Source organism: Notamacropus eugenii, chromosome X (assembly GCF_028372415.1).
Source record: "Notamacropus eugenii isolate mMacEug1 chromosome X, mMacEug1.pri_v2, whole genome shotgun sequence".
NCBI classification, from domain to species: domain Eukaryota; kingdom Metazoa; phylum Chordata; class Mammalia; order Diprotodontia; family Macropodidae; genus Notamacropus; species Notamacropus eugenii.
The window spans coordinates 69,507,426-69,527,546 of NC_092879.1; the positions used below are offsets into that span (position 1 = coordinate 69,507,426).

At 42.9% G+C, this 20,121-nt stretch overlaps 1 long non-coding RNA gene and 1 pseudogene across 1 annotated transcript in view; one reads left to right on the top strand and one right to left on the bottom strand.

The window, feature by feature from the left end:
- Nucleotides 1–8,907, top strand: part of LOC140515978 (uncharacterized) — a 98,281-nt gene extending 89,374 nt beyond the window's left edge. The window contains exon 7 of the long non-coding RNA XR_011971231.1: nucleotides 6,511–8,907. This is a non-coding gene — a long non-coding RNA (uncharacterized lncRNA). The remainder of the gene's footprint in view (nucleotides 1–6,510) is intronic.
- LOC140515495 (protein phosphatase inhibitor 2 pseudogene) lies at nucleotides 4,422–5,389 on the bottom strand (annotated as a pseudogene).
- Nucleotides 8,908–20,121: the final 11,214 nt, after the last annotated feature.

Genomic DNA, 20,121 nt, shown 5'->3' on the forward strand with positions numbered 1-20,121 from the left:
TTTCTGTATCAGCTGGATAAGTCTCATTCCCCCGAACTCACACTTTTTCTATCTCGTCTGGTTCTTCACCACTACCTTCCTTTGAACTAGTTCTTTCCTAAGAGCACCCCTATTGTTTGGGCTTCTAGGGGAGAAGGGTTGGAACAGATTATTTTATAAAAAGGAGGGGGGTTGGACCAAATGATTTGAAAACATTTTGAGGGGAGTACCACGGACACCACTCTAGTTGAGACTTCTGGGTCAGTTTGGACAAGAGTATTTCTTGGCCTCCTCAGGTTCGTCCCCCCTTTGAACAAGTTGATTTTCTAAGAGCCCTTTTATTGTTTGGGCTTTTGGGAGGGCAGTTCGGACCAGATTATCTTTCAAAGGCTTGTGGGGGGTGTTGAACAAGATGATTTCAAAGGTCTTGGAGGGGGAGTGTTTGTTACCAAGACAATCACAATGTCCTCTAGGTAGTTTGAGTTGTGTTCATCTCTCCCTGATTTCTGGCCTTTTCTCTCTCCCCCACCCCAGGGCATTTCAATTTGTTGATTCTACTAGAGCTTCTCTTTTGGGGGGCAGGGAACGGACCAGATTGTCTTCATAAGACTTGTTGGAGGAAACTGGACCAGATGATTTTGAAGGAATTTGGTGGGAGGGAGTTCGTACCAAGATGTTCTCTAGATATATTATTTTGGTGAGTTCAGGCAAATCTCTCCTTCTTTTGGGGCCTCCTCAGTTTCTTTTCTCTTCTCTGCCCCGCCAACTTTGAATTGGTCGATTCTCTATGAACCTCCCTTCATTTGTGCTGCTTGGGAGGGGGAATTGGACCTGACTATCTTCAAAAAATTTATGGGGGGGCTGTTGGACCAGTTGATTTAAAAACTTTGTGGGGATACCAAAATGACCTCTAGGTAGGAGCTTCTGTCAATTTGGATAAGGCTCCTCAGGTTCTCCCCCTCCTGTTATGAGCTAGTTCATTTTCTAAGAGCCTTGCTATTGTTTGGGCTTCTGGGGAGGGTGGTTTGGACCAAATTATCTTCAAAAGGCTTGGAGGGGGGAGGTGTTGGATCAGATGATTTCAGAAGACTGGGGGAGGTATATGTTACCAGGACAACCACACTGACCTCTAGCTAGGGACTTCTCTTTGAATTTGTGCTAGTCTTTCCCCATTTCCGGTCTTACTTAGCATCCCCCCTCCAAAATGAGGGGAATTTTTAATAGCTGTTTTTCTAAGAGTCTCTTCTTTGGGGGGGAAAGGGAGGGAATGGACTAGATTGTCTTCAAAAAGGTTATGTGTGTGTATGTGGGGGGAATAGGACCAGAATGATTTCAAAGGGATTTGACCTTTAGGTAGGTTTTTTTGGGGGGAGAGTGTCTCCCCCTTTCTGGACCTTGCCTCAGGTCTTCCCTCACCCCCAGGTGACTCCAGGTAGAGGCTTCCGTATGACTTTGGGGAAGTCTCTTTACTCTTTCTGGGCTTCCCTGACAGGTTGTTTGACAGGTCCCCATGAGAAGGGTTGGAAGTAGTTGAATCTGTAAGAACCCCTGTTTGGGTTTCTGGGGGTATAACACATTATCTTTAAAAAGATTGTGGGTGTAGTTAGACCAGATCATTTCAAAGTGGGGTGGGGGTGGGAGGTGTACCACGATGGCATTTAATGGAGTCTTCTTGTGAGTTTGGGATTTTCTCACCCATTTCTGGGCCTTATCAGGTACTTGCTTCCCTCCCCTCTCCTCCCAGTAGGGTTTGAATTGGTTGATTCTCTAAGAACCCTCATTTGTTTGTGCTTCTGGCAGGGGGATAGGACCAGATTATCTTCAAAAGTCTTGGGGAAGTTGTACCAAGATGATCTCTAAGCAGGGACTACTGCAACTGTTTGGGCAAGTCTCTTCCCCCCTTTCTGGGGGTCCTATGGGGCTTTCCCCCTTCCCCCAAGAGAGTTAGATCTAGTTGATTCTTTGAACGTCTTTGTTTAGGCTTTGGGGGGGGAGTGTTGGATCAGATTATCTTTAAAAAAACCTGTGGGGGGGGGGTAGTTGAACGAGATGATTTAAAAGTAGAGGAGAGGAGGGAGTTTGTTTCAAGATGACCTGTAGGTAGGGTGTTCTATATAAGTTTGAGCACATTCCTCCCCTATTTCAGAGCTTTTCTTCAACTGTCTCCCCTCCCTTCCTCATGAGAGTTTGAACTAGTTGATTTTCTAAGAGTCCCTGTTTTGATTGGGCTTCTATGGGTAATGGAGATGGACCATATTCAAAAGTCTTATGGGGGTAGTTGGACTTGATTGTTTTCAACTGGATTGGGGATGGGGGGGTGTACCAGGATGACTTCTAGGTAGAGTTTTGGACCTGATGTTTTCAGCTGAATTCTGGGGTGGAGGGGAAGAGTTGGGGCAAATCTCTTTTCACTTCTGAGTCACCTGGCTTTCTTCCCAGCCCTGTCTCCATCAGTGAGGAGGGTTTCAGCTAGTTGAATCTGTAAAAGCCCGTGTTTGTATGGACTTCTGGGAGAGGTGAAGAATTGGACCAGATTATAAAAATAAAGGCTTGATGGGGTGGAGTTGGATCAGATGATTTTAAGGTAGATGGGGAGAAGAAGACTAGTTACTAAGAGGATCACAGTGACCGCTAAGGGTTTCTCCAGGCGATGAGGGTGGTTTCAACTAGTTGATTCTCCAAGAATTCCTGTTTTGGGGGTTTATTTTTTGGACTTCTGGGGATGGGAGCCTGGAGCAGATTATCTTCAAATGGCTAGAGGAGGTTATTGCACCAGTTGATTTAAAAGTCTTCTTGCGGGGAGTGTCCCAAAATGACCTCTAGGGGTCTTCTGTTTGAGTTTAGGGAGGTCTTCTTTGCTCTTTCTTGACCTCCCTGACAGGTTCTTCCCCTTCACTCCCCCCACCCCCATTCCTCCCAGTCTGGATTGTTTGAACAAGTTGATTCTCCAAAGAATCCCTGTTTGTGCTTTTCTGGGGTGGGGTGTGGGATTGAACCAGATAATTTAAAAGTCTTGGAGGGGGGTTACCAAAATGACTTTTAGATAGGGGCTTTTGTTTGAGTTTGAGCAAGTTGATCCCTGCTTTTGGTCCTCCTCAGATTCTCCCCCAAACCTCCAGCCCCTGCGGGGGGTTTGAGCTAGCTGATTCTCTAAGAGCCCCAATTTATATGGACTTCTTTGGAGGGGAGGGATGGTCCAAATTATCTTCAAAAGGCTTGGGGTGGGGGGGGGAGTTGGACCAGATGGTTTCCAAATTATTCTGGGAAGAGAGTGCTACCAAATGACCTCTAGTTTTTGGGAGAGTTTGGCAAGTCTCCCTCTCCTTTCTAGGCCTTTTAGTTACTTCCTCTCCCCCTCCCCCCATCAGAAGGATTTGAACTAGTTGATTGTCTAAGAGTCCCTTTTCACTTTAGCTTCTGGGGTAAATTGGACCAGATTATCTTCAAAAGGCTAATGGAGAGGAGTTGAGAGTTGGAGTTGCTGATTTTAAAGGGCTGGGAGGGGGGTTACCAAGATGACCACAATGACCATGACCTCTAGTTAAGGGCTTCTGTTTGTGTTTGGGCCTCGGGTTCTTCCCTCCACCCCCCAATGTGGGGTTGAATCCAGTTGATTAGTTGATTCTCTATAGGGCCCCTCTTTGTTTGGAGGGGAGTGGGAAAGCTTAGGGTGGGGGAAGTTAGAGCAGAAGATTTTAAAGGGCTTCTGGGGAGGAATATTACCAAGATGAAATGGTGTTAACCAAGTGGTTTCTGTCTGAGTTTGAGCAAATCTCTCTTCCCTTTCCAGGCCTGCATGTCAGGTTCTTCTCCCTCCTCCCCCAAGTCCAATAAGGGTATTAACTAGTTGATCCTCTTAGAGCCTCTGTTAATTTGTGCTGGGGGGGGGGGGGGGGGGGTTGGACCAAATTACCTTCATCTGCTTTGTGGGGCACTTGGGCCTGATGATTTACAAATCTTCTGGGTGGGGGGAAGTGTACTGAGATGACCTCTAGGTAGGGAATTCTATGTGAGTTTAGGAATGTCTCTCTTTCTGGACTTCTTTAGGTTTCCCCTTACTTACCCCCAATTAGAGTCAACAAGTTCAAACCTTCCTCCTTTACTGAGTGTGGGGATGTGGGGAGAGGTTGGACTACAGCATTTTCAAATGCTTGGGGTGGGGGAGTTGGACCATCGGATTTCAAGGGGCTTGGGGGGGGGGGGGTTACCAAGAGGACCACAATGACTAGGTAGGGCCTTCAGGTTTTTCTCCTCCTCTTCACCCTACCCCATTATAGGATGAGGACAGTTTGAACTAGTTGATTTTCTAGAGAGTCCCTCCATGTTTGGGCAAACACAAAATCCTTTCTTTCTAGTACCCTGTGGAGGTGGGGGGCCCCTGGCCTAGGTGTTCTAACATCTGTTACACGGTCCTAGAGTATAAAGAAGACAAACCAGGCCAGTGCAGAGAACATGACACTGTATTACGATAACAGATTTTCAGAGGGGACAAAGTCATCACAGCTCACGTTGTTCTCAGCTGTCACTTTGCTCAGGATTGCCTCAGCTGCCGTGCTTTCCTTGTCATAGGCCTCCTTTTGCATCTCCTGACCTTGTGGTGCTTCATCTTCGGTGTCCCAGACAAGATCCCTGGAGATGAGCTGCCGGGCAAACTTGATGTTTAGGCCCTCGTTGTAATGGAGCTTCCTCTTTAACTCAAACTGCCGCTTGAAATCTTCTTCATCTTCACTGGTGTTACCCCAACGCACCAGAAACTTGGGTTCCGTGCCCTGGGCTAGTGCCAGCTTCTGGGATAAGAACTCAGGGACATTGGTTTCCAGGATCTCTGAGTCGCTGTTGGATTCATCTTCTGTGCTTCCGATCACGGAGTGGGGGTGGCAGGGCATGTGGGGTTCATCGATATTCAAGAGACCATAGTCCTCATCTGCTAGGTGGTAAGTGGCCAGCATGCTCTTTTCAACCCACTCCTGAGACTTCTTGTTGAGCTTTTGGCCACTACCAGAGCTGGTGCCCACTGTAGTGCTTAGGTCTGAAGTCCCCGCTGTGCTCTTCTTTAAGATCCCTTTGATGGGTCCGTGGGAGGTTGTGGAGGCCGACATTTGGTGCTCTGCTCTGCAGTGAGTTGAATCAGTGGCAGATGAAACAAGAAGAGGGGTGGATGGCTACAGGAGGCGAGGGGTCCTAGAGCTAGTTGGTGGTGACTTGGCTTGAGGTTGGGGCAGTGGCGATATGGGCTGAGGTGGTGAAGGGGCTGGCTAGAGGCTTTGGCTATTCTGGCCTCAAGGTACCTGGTCCCTATATACACCTCAGTTTTTAGCAGTGACTTTTCCTAAGAAGGCCTAAGGGTATAAGATGGAAAGCCGGCTTTCTTTCCTGAGCAGCTGGTTGCTTCCCCTCCACAGGTCTTAGGAATGATCTCTGACCCTCCCCCAATGCCTGTGGGAAGTTATGTTGTGGTGGGGCAGTGACTGCACAATGGGCATGTACGGATCATAGGCCTCCCTCTGTGACATCAGCCTGGGATGCAGAGCTGAAGAGGCCCCTGAGCCACTGACCTGGGGCAATACCATTTATGGGCAAATAAGTAAGGCCCCTGGGAGGCCCTGCCCCAAAACAGCTGCCTCTTTTGATATCACCTGGGCCTATCTTTTATTTGAGAGTTGAATCATGCCTCCTACATTGACTAACTAGCTTTGTAACCATGGGCAACTCTACACCTCTGTATGGCCTGTTTTTATCACCTCTTAAATAGGGATAAAAATACTAAGGGTAGTCTCACAATCAAATGATATATCTAAAGCCCTTTGTACCTCTTAATGTGCAAGATGAATGCTAGTTGTTTTTATTTGTATTGTTTGGTAGTGAGAATTACCAAAGAGAAAGGTCTGAAGGGGGTCAGAAAATCACTTTTCCAAGTGACAACTGAGTACATAGAGCATCCTCAGCATTGTAATAAAAATGTACTTAATTTACAGCTTTTCTTATCATCCTCTGCTCTATGATTTAATCTCTTACCTTATTCACCTTTTACTTTAGTTTCCTTTTGGCCTCAGCATTGGTGAAAGGAATTCCCAGGGTAGAAACTTGTCCTCCCAGTATAGATCAACAACCAGCCTATAACTTGCCTTGGAAGAATTGCCTTGGGGCACTGAGAGGCAAACTGGTTGGCCCAGGGTGACAAAACATAGCTGGTCGAATCTGTTGGAAGTGGGACTTTGATCCTAGGGCTTCACAACTTAAGGCCCACCCCTTCTCCTTCTTCTCCTTCCATGCTGCCCACTCTGCCTTGAGTTATACATGTTCAACATCTGATAGCTAACACTAGGCATTATTTCTTGAAGTATTGATTCTTCATAAAAATCTCTGGGATCCTAGTAGCTTTGGGAGGTAGCAAGAAGTTAAAAGAATAGGATTCTTATCCTTGGGGTTATCTGCTAGGAAACTAATTTCCTCATAATCCAGTGTGAACTGGTGGAGCAGTCTGGAAGCTTGCCTTTCTTTCCCCATTTTCTCTGTCTTCTTTGTTGACAGAAGAGCCGATGAGGAGAGAAATGCCAACCCCATTCTTCTGCTGGGCCCTGCTTTCCTGATTCCTAACAGCTGCATATGCTACGGATCCTTCTCTCCTCACCTGATGTTTAACAAGGTTATGTAACATTAGAATAACAGATTTGGAGCCTGAAGAGATCTTAGAGACTGTCTAGTTCAAAAGTTGTCCAACTTCTGGTCTCAAGATCCCTTTATGATATTACAAATTATTGAGGACCCCAAGGAGCTTTTGTTTATGTGGGTTGTATCCATCCATGCAGGTTGGTCCCAAAACTTTTGGGATACTCTGTTTTACTGCATTAGAAATGAAAACTGACAGATTTAAAAAATTTTTTTTATCAATTCATTTAAAAACAATAAAACTCATTACATGTTAACATTTTCTATGAAAAATAACCGTATTCCATAGCCAAACAAACAAACACAACACCATTTAACAAGAAAAATGGCCTTGTTTTACGTTTGTGTGGTATCAATTGCAGATTGTCTTTGTGCCATCAGTGCACATATCAGCAGGATGTTCCCATGGATTCAAAAAAGTTATCCAACACTTGGAATATTTCAGCACCATTTATGTTTGTTGCCAGGCATCGACATAAAAGAAGCTGCCCAGAGGCAGCTAAGTGGTACAATGGGTAGAGCACTTGGCCTAGAGGCAGGAAGACCTGAGTTCAAATCTCGTCTCCAATACTTACTATCTGTGTGACCTTGGGCAAGCCACTTAACCCTGTTTGCCTCAGTTTCCTCATCTGTAAAAGGAACTAGAGAAGGAAATGGCAAACCACTCCAGTACCTTCTGCCAAGAAAACTGCAAATATTGTCACAAAGAGTCCATCACAACTGAAACAACACAACAACAAAACCCAGTATTGTTTGTGAGGATGAAACAAGATGACATGTGTAATATAATATACTTTGCAAACCTTAATGTGCTAATCAAATGTTGGCTATAATTATTGTTAATGTTATATAGTCCTAGCTATTGTCTCTCAAAGGTACATAGATCTGCAGTTTAGATTGAGGTTATTATTTTTTAAACTCTAATTTGTAGGATAATTCAAAGTACTGACCCCTCCTAGGACTCCTGGGTGTGAGGATAGGCCCCCGTACAATTACACAGCCTGGATGTTGTGACTTCTCAAGTCTCTCTGAACTGTTGACAAGTTTCATTTGTATACCAGTATTTCACTTTTTAACTGCAGAAATCAGTGGCTTCTTAGCAATGTTCACCAGGATCAATTGCAGAAATTAAATTGATCCCACATCCTAACTGTGATATTTGAGTATGTCCCCACATCCTGACCCTGCTACTTAAGACATGAAAGTATCAGGCAGTCATTCAATCAACAAACATTTACTAAATGCCTGTGATGTCCTAGGCACTGGAAGTTCAAATGAATAAAGGAAATAGTGCCTTCCCTCAGTGAACTTCCATTGGATAGAGGATGTATACACAGAGAAGTGTATGCACGGTAATTTTGACGGCAGGCCCTAGCAGCTAGAGTGGATCAGGGAAGGGTTACGTTAGGAGGTGGTGCTTGAACTATGAAAGATAATCAGAATTTTAAGAAGCTGACCTCAGGAAGAAGTGTTGTGGGTTAGGAACAACAAAAAGAAAGCTACTTTGACTAGCCTGTGAAGTGGAGGAGTAATGTATAAGAAGGCTGAAAAGGTAGGTCAGAACTGGGTTGTGAAGAGCTTTATAGGCCAAACAGAAATTCCTATTTGACCATGGAGGTAATAAATAGGCAGTCAACTGAAGTTTAAGTATGAGAGTGGCATGACAAGATTAGACCAATGTTTCAGGACTATTACTTTGACCACTATGTGGGAACTGGGGTGGAGAAGAGAAAGATGAGTCAGAGAAACCAATTAGGAAGATGTTGACAGGTGAGAGGTGATAAGTGCACTATCTCAGCCAGTTGCTTGACCCCTCTGGGACTTAATTTAGGATTATACAGTCCTAACTAGAACTAGAAGAAACCTCAAAGGTCATCTGATTGAGCTGTCATTTTATTTGTGAATAAACTGGGGCACAGAGAGGTCAAATGTCATCTAGTTGAAGCCCCTCCCTCCATTTTACCTTTGAATAAACTGAGGCACAGAGAGGTTAAATCATGTGCCCAAGATCAGAGAGTTAGTAACTAGAAGATCTGTAATTTAAACCCAGGTCCTTTGATTTCAAAGCCAGGACTGCTTCCACTTTTGTGTGTAAAATGTGGGGGTTGAACTAGATGATAGATATCTAACCCTAAGTCCTATGATAGACAGGATCATATGTTCTACTACATATATTGTCATTGTATGTGTCACATGTCTGCAGACAAGCAAGAGAATGAATTTTACCTGATTATTAATCATTAAATACTCATAATATTATCTGAATGTGATTATTTTATTCATTGTGCATAGCATCTCTATGAAATGATTATGCATTATTATGGTGTTCTTCCATTGAAAAGTTTTATTTTTGAGTGGGTACTATGATAGGAAATTTGCATAAAATAACATCTTTAGGTTCTTATTCTAAATTTTTAACTTTGCAACATTTATAGAATACTTCTGTGTGATATCAACATTTTCCCAGGTGGATGTAATCAGACTGCAGCATACTGCCAGTTGTGTAAAAGATACTATCCAAAACATGTATGACCAGAAAAGGAAGTGGGCCAGCCATACATTGATCAATAACATATGGACAGCCTTGAGCACCACGCCCATACCCATGAGTCTTGTACCTTAGATGGGTCTTCAGAGGAAGCTTTCTGGAAGGACATGGGTAAAAACATGTATATGTTGTGTTCTGCACCCATGGAGGGAATGCCCACACCTTTGAGATCGTACATCCATATCAATACAAGTATACTATGAATAATAATTTTTTGTTGTTGTTTTTCTCTCAAATTAACTTCTTCTGTATGACTTGGCCTCTAGCATAACATCTCTGTTCTGGAATTGTCAGTGCCCTTGGCTCTCTGGTTCTCTTTCTGAGGCCCATTCCCACTTGTGCAAAGCAATACTTGTTGGGGTACTGTGGTAATTTAAATTATAGAAATAAATGGGGGGAGGAGCCAAGATGGCAGAGTAGAAAGATACACATATGCTAGCTCTGAACCCACAGCCCATAAAATACTTGTAAATAAGAACTCCCAACAAATTCTGGAGCAGCAGAAGCCACAGAACAACAGAGTGGAGGAGATTTCTGTTCCAGAGAGCCCTGAAAAACCCACAAGAAAGGTCTGTCGCGCCCGGACCTGGAGCAGAGCCCAGCCCTGCCTCGGCCACATGGCACCAAGAGGAGCAGATCCAAGCAGGCTTCAGGGACAGAATCTCCAGCAGCCAAGCAGGTCCCTCCACCCACAGGCGCCAAAGGTCAGTGAGAGAGTCTTTTTGGCTGGCCGAGAGGGGAGCGGGGTGTCCTCATAACTCAGGCCCCCTCAGGAGGCAGTAGCGGAGGCAGCAGTGGACAAGGGCTCCCCAAGCAGGCAGGAGCCCGGATCCATTGTTGAACATCTCTGAATAAACCCCCTGAGGGAACTGAGCCCCATGTGGTGGCCCTGCCCCCACCCGAGCACCTGAACTTAATCTCACACCGAATAGCAGCCCTGCCCCCGCCAAAAGCCCTGAGGCTGGGAAACAGCATTTGAATCTCAGACCCCAAGAGCCAGCTGGGTGGATCTGGAGGCATGGTGGGTGTGGAGAGGACACTCAGAAGTCAAGTAACTGGCTGGGAAAATGCCCAGAAAAGGGAAAAAAAATAAGACCATAGAAGGTTACTTTCTTGGTGAACAGGTGTCTCCTCCCCTCCTTTCAGATGAGGAAGAACAATGCTTACCATCAGGGAAAGACATAGAAATCAAGGCTTCTGTATCCCAAACAGCCAAAATAAATATTCAATGGGCTCAGGCCATGGAAGAGCTCAAAAAGGATTTTGAAAATCAAGTTAGAGAGGTGGAGGAAAAACTGGGAAGAGAAATGAGAGAGATGCAAGAAAAGCATGAAAAGCAGGTCAGCACCTTGCTAAAGGAGACCCAAAAAATGCTGAAGAAAATAACACCTTGAAAAATAGGCTAACTCAATTGGCAAAAGAGATTCAAAAAGCCAATGAGGAGAAGAATGCTTTCAAAAGCAGAATTAGCCAAATGGAAAAGGAGGCTCAAAAGCTCACTGAAGAAAATAGTTCTTTCAAAATTAGAATGGAACAGATGGAGGCTAATGATTTTATGAGAAACCAAGAAATCACAAAACAAAACCAAAAGAATGAAAAAATGTAAGATAATGTGAAATATCTCATTGGAAAAACAACTGACCTGGAAAACAGATCCAGGAGAGACAATTTAAAAATTATGGGCCTACCTGAAAGCCATGATCAAAAAAAGAGCCTAGACATCATCTTTCATGAAATTATCAAGGAAAACTGCCCTGATATTCTAGAACCAGAGGGCAAAATAAGTATTCAAGGAATCCACCAATTCCCTCCTGAAAGAGATCCAAAAAGAGAAACTCCTAGGAACATTGTAGCCAAATTCCAGAGTTCCCAGGTCAAGGAGAAAATATTGCAAGCAGCTAGAAAGAAACAATTCAAGTATTGTGGAAATACAATCAGGATAACACAAGATCTAGCAGCTTCTACATTAAGGGATCAAAGGGCATGGAATACGATATTCCAGAAGTCAAAGGAACTAGGACTAAAACCAAGAATCACCTACCCAGCAAAACTGAGCATAATACTTCAGGGGAAAAATTGGTCTTTCAATGAAATAGAGGACTTTCAAGCATTCTTGATGAAAAGACCAGAGCTGAAAAGAAAATTTGACCTCCAAACACAAGAATGAAGAGAAGCATGAAAAAGTAAACACCAAAGAGAAGTCATAAGGGACTTATTGAAGTTGAACTGTTTACATTCCTACATGGAAAGACAATATTTGTAACTCTTGAAACTTTTCAGTAACTGGGTAGTTGGTGGGATTACACACACACACACACACACACACACACACACACACAGAGAGAGTACAGAGTGAATGGAATAGGATGGGATCATATCTTTAAAAAATGAAATTAAGCGGGGTGAGAGAAATATATTGGGAGGAGAAAGGGAGAAATGGAATGGGGCAAATTATCTCTCATAAAAGAGACAGGCAAAAGACTTTTTAGTGGAGGGAAAAAGAGGGGAGGTGAGAGAAAAACATGAAGTTTACTCTCATCACATTCGACTAAAGGAAGAAATAAAATGCACACTCATTTTGGTATGAAAACCTATCTTACAATACAGGAAAGTGGGGGAAAAGGGGATAAACAGGGTAGGGGGGATGATGGAAGGGAGGGCAATGGGAGGAGGGAGCAATTTGAAGTCAACACTCTTGGGGTGGGACAGGATCAAAAGAGAGAATAGAAGCAATGGGGGCAGGATAGGATGGAGGGAAATATAGTTAGTCTTACACAACACGACTATTATGGAAGTCATTTGCAAAGCTACACAGATATGGCCTATACTGAGTTACTTGCCTTCCCAAAGGGAATGGCTGGGGAGGGAGGGATGAAGAGAAATCAGAACTCAAAGTTTTAGGAAGTACTGTTCTTGCTACTAGGAAATAAGAAATACAGGTAATGGGGTATAGAAAGTTATCTGGCCCTACAGGACAAAAGAGAAGATGGGGACAAGGGAAGGGATGGATGATAGAAGAGAGGGCAGATTGGTGATAGGGGCAATCAGAATACTCGGTGTTTTGGGGTGGGGGGAGGGGACAAATGGGGAGAAAATTTGGAACCCAAAATTTTGTGAAAATGAATGTTAAAAGTTAAATAAATAAATTTAAAAAAAAAAGAAATGTTATTTGAATTAGATTGTAATACTATGATTTTCCTCTAGTATGACAGAAATTTTCTTTTCTTTCAATAACACTTCCTTTCAGTACCTTTTGGTCAGCTTTAGTACTTTAGCCTTTAGCACTGCTCAGTGAGAGGATTTTTCCATGCTTCATGGTGGTAGGATTGAAGCTCCTGAGAAGTATGATATTCCTGAAATGTAATACAGGTGCTTTAGGCAACAGGTTCCCCTGACTGTAAAAGTTACATTTATAGAAAGTATAAATTTGTTGAAAGTGTTTCAAACCACTGGTTTAAAAAATTCACCTTTGTATGCCTTTTGGATAAAGTAGTCTTTTAATCCAAGGGTTTGTAGACTATACACCTGTCTCTCCCCTATTTTTATACTGTTCCCTGCTAAGAATGGTTTTTACATTTTAAAATGCAGTTTTATTGTATCTAAGCATGTAAAAACCATTCTTAGCTCACAAGCTGTACAAAAACAGACCACCACCATTAAATTTGACTCTGGAGAGGAAGTTTGCTGACCCTTGTTTTAAATCATAAATTAGCCCCCTGCCTTCAGAGGCAGTGTGATACAGTGGAAAGAGTGCCAGACCTCAGTTTCCTCATTTGTCAAATGAGGAGGTTGGATTAGATACCTCTAGGGTCTCTTTCAGTTCCATTTATGATCACGTACCTCTCTTTTTAAAAGATCATACTGCCTTAAGATTTGCTTTTGTAGCACAGTCTCATTGCTCAAAGGTATCCATCTCTGATTCTTTAAATGTTCTGCTGATTTTTCGTTGTATTGGACTAGGGAAGGATGTCTGGGAAGTCAGAAGATGAAGGGTGGTACACCAGGAAAGCTCCCAGAGAACTCTGAAACCCAAGCAGGGAAAGGAACAGGTCAGAGGGCGCTTGCTCCAAAGTCTCTTAGAAAACCTTCAGGTCAGGAATTTGCTCCATTTTCCCCAGCATGCTGGAGTCTGTAGCTTTCACTAGAAATGGTTTAGTCATTAAGAAACAATGGCTGTATACTGGTCTGTTTTAGCAGGTGTCTTTTGAGAAAAGCTGTGTAGACATTAAATCATATTTTAAATGCACTAGGGGAGCTCACTACTTGAGATTTTTGCATTTATGCGGTTAAGAGATCCAGTCTAGCTTCTATTTGCATTTCTATCACTGACTCTAAGCTTGATTACTTGAGCTTTAAATGTTTTGGAGCTGGAACATACTTTAGAGATCACCTGTTCCTATTCCTGCATTTTCCAGGGGAGGAAATTGAGGCCCAGAAGGTTAAATAACTTGACCAAAGGTAAGCAAGTTAGTGTCAGAAACAGACCTAGAACTGTGAGGCAGAAGGTACAATGGGATGAATGAAAAAACATTTCTCAAGTGTTTACTATGTGCTAAGCTCTGGGTATATAAATAGAAAAACAGGACAGTTCCTGTTCTCAAGGAGCTGATATTGTAACAGAGGGAGACAAGACACATGGGAAGTTTCAACTGCAAGTCCCATGGAAAGGCTTAGTGGTTCTTAGAAGCTCCTTAGAAAGGCAGATGCTAAACTACTTTTTCTCTCCCTCTAGTCGTTAAGCTTTCCCTATCTACTGGCTGCTTCTCTGCCACCTTTAAATATGCCCATGTCACCCTCAACCTCAAAAATCTCTCACTTGATCAGACCATCTCCACTGCTATCCTCCTATATCTCTTCTCCTTTTCATAGCTAAATGCCTTGAGAATGCTATCTGCAATCAATGCTTCCACTTTCCTCTCATTTGATTCTAAACCCTCAGCAATCTTTCTGGCATTAAGCTGAAATTATTCTGTCTCAAAGTTACCAATGATCTCTTTATGACCAAATCTAATGACTATTTCTCAATCCTTCTTCTTTTTGACTTCTCTGCAGCCTTTGAAACTGTTGATCACTCTCTTGTAGATACGTCCTCCTCTCTAGATTTTCATGATACTGCTCTCTTCAGGTTCTCCTACCTGTATGACTGTTCCTTCTTCATCTCCCTTGTTAGATCTTCATCCAGGTCATGCCTACTAACTGTATCTGTCCTTGGCCCTCTTCTCTTCTCCCTCAATATCAGGGATTTTTAACCTTTTTTGTGTTATGATCTCTTTGGCATTCTGGCTATACATATGATTCTCTTCTTAGTATCATATTTTTAAATGCATAAAATAAAATACATAGGATTATAAAGGAAACAATTATATTTTTAAATGAGGCAATCAGGGTTAAGTGTCTTGACCAGGGTCCTACAGCTAGTAAATGTCACCTGTCTGAGGCTGGATGTGACTCCAGGGCCAGTGCCCTATTTTCTGTGCCAGCTAGCTGCCCTGGAAACCAATTATATTTTAAAAAACTATGTTCATGGACCCCATCTGAAGAACTCTTGCTCTATACTATCTTGCTTGGTTGTCTTATCAGCTCCTGTGGATTCAGTTATTATCTCTATGCAAATGATTTTCTGATCTATTTATCTAGCCCTAACTTCTCTCCTGAAGCCTGGTCCTTTATCACCAACTGCCCCTTGGACATCTTAAACTGGACATCCCATAAATATCTCAAACTCAGCAGTTTTCTGCAAAATCTTCCCTTCTTCTCAAGTTCCCTATTGTTATTGAGGGGTGCCACCATCTTCCCACTCACCCAGTCTCACAACCTCGATGGGATCCTTGCCTCCACTTGAATTCAGCCCCTATACCAATCTGTTGCTCACTGTTGTTGATTATACCTGTACCACATCTCTCTTGTGTATGTCCCCTTCTCTCTGCTCATACAGTGTCCCTCATCACCTCATGCCCAGTGAGTATTGCTCTTTGGTCTCCTTCATTCAGTTTTCTCCCTTTTTTAGTCCCTCTTATACTTAGGCTCTTTCATAAGAGCACGTCTGACCACGTTACCTCCCCTACTCCATAAACACCAGTGGCTCCCTATCACCTCTAGGATCAAATAGAAAGTCCTCTGTTTGGCATTTAAAGCCCTTTGCATCCTGGCCCCTTCCAGCCTCTCCAGTCTTCTACTCTTTACTCTCTCCAGCCTTCTTGCTATTTATTTCCATTGGATTTCTGGACTTTAGACCTCTTCACTCCTAAAATGCTCTTGCTCCTCACCTCCACCTCATGGCTTCTTTCAAGACTCAGTTCAAATTCTGCCTTCTGCAGGACAGCTTCTCTAGTCTGTTCTCCCCAGGTGCCAGTTGCCTCTCCACAGGGGTTGCTCCCCTGGATAATGGCTGTTTTGGAGAGGGGAAGACAGGCTGGAGTGTCAACTAGAGGTATTTGGGGTATTACACTACTATTCCTAGGCTGTTCAGGCTTACCTTACTCTCCCACAGCAGTTGGTTGGTAACTAGCATAGGTGGAAGGTGAGGGTAGTGGGGTCTCTCTCCACACGCATTGTTTCATTAGATGATGGTGTTTCCAAAATCCAAATCCTAGTACTGAATTTAGACTCAGGGAAACTGGGTTCAAATCCTGCCTCAGATGTTTACTACTTATGTGACCTTGGGCAAGTCATTGAACCTCTCTAAGCTTCCTATTTCTCATCTTTGAAATGAGAGGGATAGACTAGATTGTCCATAAGGTCTCTTCCAACTTTAAGTTTATCATCCTATGATCTGGGCTTTCTGACTTTTGTACGGGATTCTTTCTGCTCTACCCATTGCATAAAGTAACTCTGAAGTCAATTCTTTAAGAGCCAAAAAAATCCTTCTATAAGATGAAATCACTCCCTGATTTTTACAATTTGCAAATATGGATTTCATTTATTGAATTTTCTTACACTAAGGTCTACCATAATCATTCTAATAAGATCAACATAGATATATTAATCTTTTCTGAAACAGTTCCATCTGGCTCTAGCCAGCAGTCTTATGGATTCAAAAGCCAATGGACCATTACCTAGGATGGTTTTTCTCTCTCTGGCCTCTACATAGTACCTGCTATTAATGCCCCTACATAGTCATACTCTTGATCCTCCAGGGTGAAGACAAGGACACACCATGGAAACAGAGAAAGGACCAAGGAAGTCCCAGGGAAAGGGGCTAGTGCAGGAGTGGGGAACCTATGGTCTGCAGGCCACATGTGACTCTCTAGGTGCTCAGGTACAGCCCTTTGACTGGATCCAAACTTCACAGAACAAATCCCCTTAATAAAAGGATTTGTTCTGTACAACTTTGACTCAATCAAAAGGCTGTTCACAAGGACTTAGAGGGCCACATGTGGCCTCAAGGCTGCAGGTTCCCCATCCCTTGGCTAGTGGAAAGGATGCTAGACTTCGACTGGAACATTCGAGTTCTACTGCAGCTCCACCATGTCCTGGCTGTGAGACCATGGGCAGATCCTTTACCTCTCTGAGCTTTCATTTCCTCCTGTAAAATAGGGACAAGAAATCTTGCTGCCTTTAATGATAGAGTGAGCTGCAAGGGATCTTAGAAACCTCACAGTCCCACAGCATCTTTTAACAAAAGAGAAAACAGAAGGTCAGAGAGGGCCAGGGGTCACATAGAAAGTAAAGAGCAAAAGCATGATTCTGCCCTCTATTCTTTGCCTCCAAACCTGGTGCTGGTTCCACTAGGGTATAGTGAGTGCTGTAGAAATGAGAACTATTGTTCTGAGAATTATCTCCTATTTTCTGGTCTTCTTGTTATTCCTCACACTCCATGGCCCTTCTCTGGGCCTTTTCACTGACATGCCTCACCTCCACACCTCTTAACTCCAAAACTTACCTCTAAGGCCATTTTCCACATTAAGCCCTTCTCAATTGTCATCAGCAACAAGTGCTTTCCCCCTTCCAAATGACTTTGAATCAATTCTGTATGAAGTCTGTATGTAAATCATATTGGTACAGAGATGGAGTTTTGTTAATCTGGCCCAGTTCCTAATCCTTATCCTATATGTATGCATGCTTTTTCCTCCAGTAGAGTGTAAGCTCTTTGAAGGCAGGGATTTTTTCATTTATGTCTTTGTATCTCTAGTACCCCGCAGTGCTTGGTGCATATTGGCTACTTAATATATGCTTGCTTATTGCTAGTATATTCAAATATGTCTACATTATATATCTGTATAATTATACATCGTAAATATTATATGATATACTTCTTTCATACTTCAATGACGTGTGATTTCATTGGAATAGGTGTTCCTTCCTTTAATGCAGATCACAATTCCTCTATGACTTAGTAAAAGGTCTTTGAGAGTTGTTATTGCTGAAAAATTTATTACTGTGTGGCCCATATAGTAATGAATCTCTCTGTTCTTTGGACAACCAACATATAGTTTGTCACCAGGCCTTTCCATATTGATAGGATCTGTCAGATCTTATATCTCTGTGGTATAGATTTCCAGAACCTAGGTTTGCTGCCACATTATGATAAGTCATCTGAGTTGAAGTATTGAAAAAGTATAATATATAATATAATAATGTTATTATGATTATACATGCAACTCAAGGATTCTAATTTGTAGTACATGAATTGGTTTTTTTTTCTTTCCAGCATTGCATAGAATCCTTGGTAAAGGATTATTTGGGGTTTATTGGACTAATGTCCATGCTATGGATCTCTTGTTTCTGAGAAAGGAAAAAACTGAGCTGAGTGTATAAGTCTTGGTTCCTATCCCATTTCTAGACTGATTGATCACTAGGTATAAACTGTCCCTCTCATGGGCAGAAATGATACTTATGTTCTTCCCAACAGCTCTGTCTTTCCTAGGAATCAGAAATGGTCCTACCTAACCACAACCAAATTGGGCTTACCCTCTGGTGATAAAAATGGTTGGTGGGTCCATTTTGAGTGAGGTTGGGTGAGGTAAAATGTAGGAGAGGGATGATCTCAAGGATCTTGGAGATATTTCTGGAACCACTGAGCTCTCTGGGCTTGAATTCAGATTTCTGATCTAACAGCGTCCACTTGGATAGCTTTCTCTGGAGTCTTGGTAGAGTAGCTGTATCAAATGGATGCTGGAGATCATGACATCATCCATTGGGACATGGTTTGGTGCTGAGACTCCATGCAGGTGATGTGTGGATTCAGTGTTTCCAATAATGTAAAATCTTATAGTTGTATTCAAACTGCAGTATGTCATAATGGTGGGAATGATGGACTTGGAATCAAAAGACATGGTTTTGAATCCTGCTTATGAAATTTATTAGCTATGTGACTCTGGGTAAGTCACTTGACCTCTCTGAGCCTTAGTTTCCTCATCTATAAAATGGGAATAATAATACTTATAATATCTATCCATTGGGCTTATGAAGTTCAAATGAAATAGCCTATGGAAAGTACTTTGCAAACCTTAAAACATTATATAGATTTCAGCAACTCTTGTTGGGCACTGTCATCTGATCTGCTGGTATGCCCTGGACATGGACATTTGACCTGTACCTTAGGACTTCTGGGCCTGCAACTGAACTCTTAAATGGGTTATATCCCCCAGTTACAGTGTGGAGACTGTCTTGTTTTTTTTTTACTTTTGTATTCCTAGCACTTAGCACAGTGCTTGGCACATAGTAAGTAATTAACAAATGCTTTTCCATGTCAGAGAAGTCAGGGGAATGGCAATAATCTAGTTTGTTCAAAGCATTTAGGGTATATGAAGGGACTGGTGAGAGAAGCGTAGGTTGGGGCCGGATTGTGGAGTACCTGAACTTTATTTGATAGGTATCATCAAAGGCATTTTAGAGACAGAGATACAGAGAAAGGGGAAAGAGAGAGAATGAAAGAGAGAGGGAGGTAGAGAGGGAGGGAGAGGCAAAAATGGGAAATGGGGGAAAGAGAAGGGAGGTGTGGAGGGAGAGAGAAGACCAGAACGTGTTTAAAATTAACCTGGCAGCAGTGTAGTCGATGGAAGCAAGGTGAGCTATTAGAGTAGCTGAGGCCAGACTTTCGAGCTGCCCAGGGTACACTGACTGGGCTGCTCACAAAGATTAGAGATATGAGAGAGATAAAACAGGATAATCGATGAAACAAGGACTTGGAGGAGATAGGTGTAGATGAAATGGAGGACATATGGGGGACAGTTAACCTTGGAAAAGAGTAATAGTATGCAGGAGGATCCTTCTTCCTCTGCACCAGGAGGTTTTCCTGACAGAGACACTGAGTGTGCTGTAGGCTCAGGGTGAGTCATCAGTGTGGCAGCAGCCAGAACAGCTAATGTGTTCTTCAGTGCTTCAAGCATCTGTGATTTCATTTGTCTCTGTGCTCCCTCCACCAATGCAAATTACAATTTCTTTGTGACATAGGAGATTGTCTCTGAGATTTGTTGTGGCTGTGGAATTCATCATCTTGTAAGCAACCTGCTGATGAGTCCCTCTGCATTTAGTGAGTCTGACATGTACAGCTCATCACCAGGCCTACATTTGCCACTTTTCCAGCTTGGTTGGAACTACCAGAGCTTATGTTCCATTCACTTGCATAGCCTCAGAGAATCCAGGGTCATCTTGTCATGATGAGACATCAAAGTACAAATCTAGTAGAGATAAAGTGATCTGAGGTTTCATTAATAGCCCCATAGTGCCCAGAGTGTGAGATGTGAAGGTCCTACTCTTTTCTGCCCTGGTCTGACCAAATCTGCACTCCTGTGTTCCACATCTTGAACCATAATTTTAAAGAGGAGGAAATCGAGGCCCAGAGAGGATCAGCTGTTATCTTCCCTTTTAGAATGTAAGCTCCTTGGAGTAGGTATTGTTTCATGCTTTGTACTTGTATCCCTAGTGCCTCAGACAAATTAGGCATGTCATCACTACTTTTCAATTGCTTCAGTGTTCTATCT